The sequence below is a fragment of the Arachis hypogaea genome, chromosome 2, assembly GCF_003086295.3.
Source record: "Arachis hypogaea cultivar Tifrunner chromosome 2, arahy.Tifrunner.gnm2.J5K5, whole genome shotgun sequence".
NCBI classification, from domain to species: Eukaryota; Viridiplantae; Streptophyta; class Magnoliopsida; order Fabales; family Fabaceae; genus Arachis; species Arachis hypogaea.
In genome coordinates this window covers 34,419,305-34,423,244 of record NC_092037.1, presented here as the reverse complement: position 1 = coordinate 34,423,244, position 3,940 = coordinate 34,419,305, and the positions used below count along the sequence as shown (strand labels likewise).

At 44.1% G+C, this 3,940-nt stretch overlaps 1 non-coding gene across 1 annotated transcript; it reads right to left on the bottom strand.

The window, feature by feature from the left end:
- Nucleotides 1-706: 706 nt before the first annotated feature.
- LOC112765511 (small nucleolar RNA R71) lies at nt 707-813 on the bottom strand. The gene has a single exon (XR_003183805.1). It is a non-coding gene; the product is annotated as a small nucleolar RNA R71 (small nucleolar RNA).
- Between the last annotated feature and the right edge of the window lie 3,127 nt (nt 814-3,940).

Below are 3,940 nucleotides of genomic sequence, written 5' to 3'. Positions count from 1 at the left end.
GTAGATTGTTAAGTTAGTTCTTGTTTACTTGTATACTTTTATTTTGCTTTTCATAATTGCATGCTTTCATTGCCTCATCAGTTGAATGACACGGTCGCTTCCAAACCCGAGCTTGGCCACTTTTGATCCAGAAATTGAAAGAACTTTAACCTATATAAGGCAAGCTCGGCGCTGGCTAGCTTTCGTGCATAGTGAATCAGGCTCCTTTGAGGATCACTCCCATTCACTTTCACCACCAATCTGTGACCATCATTCTCCAATCAACGAGGAGACTCTCTATTCATCTGTGGGGAGTACTGAATTATCTTTGAGTGACTCAGGTGACACCATCATGGCGGACCCACCACGAAGGATCACTTTGAAGGAAGCCAGAGCTCCTGATCTCACCTTGCAACCACTTCAGATTCTGTATCCGGCCTTGGATCCAAATTTTGAGCTTAAGTCTGGCACAATCAACTTGCTCCCTAAGTATAATGGATTGCCTGGGGAAGATCCTCTGAAGCACCTTAAGGATTTCTAAGTTGCTTGTGCAACTACAAGAAGACATGGAGCGAATGAAGCTGCGATATTGGTCTTCGCTTTCCCTTTCTCTTTGGAGGGAAAAGCAAAGGAATGGTTTTATACTCAACTGGGGAAAGTTAGATCCAATTGGGACTTGTTGCGGAAAGAATTCTTCGAAAAGTTCTACCCTCCTTAGAAAATAGACAAGTTGCAAAGAGAGATCTCTTGCATTGTGCAACGAGATGGGGAGACTTTGTATGAATATTGGGAGAGGTTCAAGAAGTTTCTAGAGGCTTGCCCTCACCACCGGATTGATGAGTTGGTTCTGATAAGTTATTTCTGTCAAGGAATGCACCATGAAGACAAGCTTCTCCTAGATGCCGCAAGTGGAGGATCATTGACCAAAAATAAGACCGCAGCAGAAGCATGGGAAGTTATATCAAACCTAGCGGATTCAACTCAACACTCTAGGGCAAGGAGTTCGCAACCAAAAGCTGTGAACGGAGTTTCTCCCTCCGGAGATGCTATTTTGACTAAGACCCTCGGTGAGATGACGATTTTGTTGAGGCAAATCACCCAGGGGCAACAAATCCCTCAAGCTTTGATAAATACTCCACCTCAACCTCCTAGGACCAAAGGACTATCAAGGATATGTGGTGTTTATGCTTGTACTACTCATTACACTGATGATGGCCCTCAAATCAAAGAGGACACTACATTGGTGGTTGCTAACCCTTACCCACAAAGACTCAACTACAACCAAGGATCTTACCCACAAGGAGGTAATCAAAAGCAAGGGTGGAGAGATAACTCAAACCAAAGGTGGAACCAAGCTCCCTAAGCTCAACCTAATCAAAATGCTCAAGTCTACTACCATCAACACCCCCAAGGTCAACCACAATACCAACAACCATAACAACAACCCCCACAACCTCCATCTCAAGTGAAGTATCAACATCCAAATTGTCGATCCAATTCCTCTCAAATTAACCAAGCCTTTCCCTCCAATCAATCCCACATAAATGACATAATTCACACCTTCATGCAAGAACAAAGAGAGTTCCATAAGAAACAAGACGCTTACATGGCTACAATAGCCGAAGCCCTTACCCATTTAACTCTCCCTCCTCAAACCACATAAAGCACCCAACAAGCTTCAACCTCAAGTAGTTTTTCCTCCTAACCTCAACCCAATCCTAAAGGAAGCATAAATGTCATTACTCTTAGAAGTGGTACTAAGTTGGATAAGAATGTGGCTATACCTTTAAAGTTGAATGAGGAGACAAACAATGAAGAGGTAGGAGATGAAGTAGATGTGATGAGGAGTGAAGATGAAAATGTTGATAAAAATGAGAAAGAACCACCAAAGGTTAAGGAGCCAAAGAGAAAGACCTTGCTTGAAGAGCCTTTGCCCATCCCATTTCTAACTTTAGCCAAGAAAGCAAAGAAGCAAGAAGATCTTGACCCCACTGTGGTGAAAGTTTTTGAAAAAGTTGAAGTTACCATCCCTCTCTTTCAAGCCATTCAACAAGTGCCGAAATACGCCAAGTTCTTTAAGGATATTTGTACTCACAAAGACAAGTTTGGCGACCTCAACAAAAAGCTGGTAGATGATTCTATCTCTTCTTTACTTCCTGAAAAATGCAATGATCCCGGCCCATGTTTGGTTACTTGCTTGATTGGTGGGACTAAGTTCATGGACTGTATGTGTGATTCGGGGGGCGTGTGTGAGCATCATGCCACTCCCCATCTATGAAAGACTGAACTTATCTCCCCTAAAGAGGTCCAGGTCGAGGTTTGTATTAGCCGACAAGAGTATTGTGTCAATTGTGGGGATTGCAGAAAATGTCATAGTCAATATTCAAGGATTGCTCTTTCCAACTGATTTTCACATTTTGGAGACCCCTCCTATTGACCCAACTAAGCCATTGGCACGATCCTGAAAGGAGACGCAAAAGAATCGCTAATATGGTTTCTACAAGATAATGTTGATCTCTTCGCATGAAAAGCTGCCGACATGCCAGGCATAGACCCCGAACTAATGACCCACAAGCTGGCAGTCTACCCGGGATCCCAGCCGGTACAACAAAGACGAAGAAAACTCGGGCCAAACTGGTCTCAAGCTGTAGAAGAACAAGTACAAGCACTACTAGAGGTAGGGTTCATAAGAGAAGTTAAATACCCACTATGGCTAGCAAACGTCGTCTTGGTGAAAAAGTCAAATGGGAAGTGGCGAATGTGCACCGACTACACCGACCTCAACAAAGCCTACCCAAAAGAACCTTATCCACTCCCAAGCATCGATGCTCTAGTCGATGCCTCATCAGGATATAACTATCTCTCGTTCATGGACGCATACTCAGGCTACAACCAGATTCCAATGTATCCACCGGATCAAGAAAAGACCTCGTTTCTCACACCAAAAGCAAATTATTACTATATCGTAATGCCTTTCGGCCTTAAGAATGCGGGAGCCAGTTATCAAAGGCTAATGAATAAAGTTTTTTCAGACCACATCGGAAAAATCATGGAGGTCTATGTGGACGACATGTTGATAAAGACACAAAGTGAAAAAATATTACTAACCGACTTGGTTCAAGTGTTCAACACCATACGGAAGCACGACATGCGACTCAACCCGGCTAAATGCACCTTCACAGTAGAGGCAGGAAAATTCCTGGGCTTCATGCTCACACAAAGAGAAATCGAGGCAAATCCAGATAAATGCCAGGCCATACTCAACATTAAAAGCCCGACCTGCGTCAAAGAAGTCTAACAACTCAATGGGAGACTGGCGGCCTTGTCCAGATTCCTAGCAGGGTCACCAATAAGATCCCTCCCCTTCTACGCTACCTTAAGGAAGGGAAAAAACTTCGAGTGGACAACAGAATGTGAACAAGCCTTCTGAGACTTTAAAGAATTCCTGGGACAGCCCCCTATCCCATCTCGACCACGAGAGGGAGAACCACTCATACTATACCTCGCCGTAGGAAGTCGGGCAATAGCCTCAGCACTAATTAGAGAAGATGAAGGGGGACAACAACCCGTCTACTTCATTAGTAAAGCACTACAGGGGTCAGAGCTGAACTACCAGAAAATAGAAAAGTTCGCCTACGCTTTAATACTCACATCCCGACGACTTCGCCCATACTTCCAAGCGCACACCATCAAAGTTCAGACCAACCAGCCCATAAAAGGGATACTGCAGAAAACAGATCTAGCAGGAAGAATCCTACAGTGGGAAATCAATTTGTCTGAGTTTGACCTCCAATACGAGGCACGAACAGCCATCAAATCACAATACCTAGCCGACTTCATTGCAGAATTCACAGACACCACAGAAATCCCCATAGAGTGGAACATATACGTGGACGGTTCCTCAAATAAAGCCAGAAGCGGTGCAGGTGTGATAATCGAAAGAAACCAAGGAACCCAACTT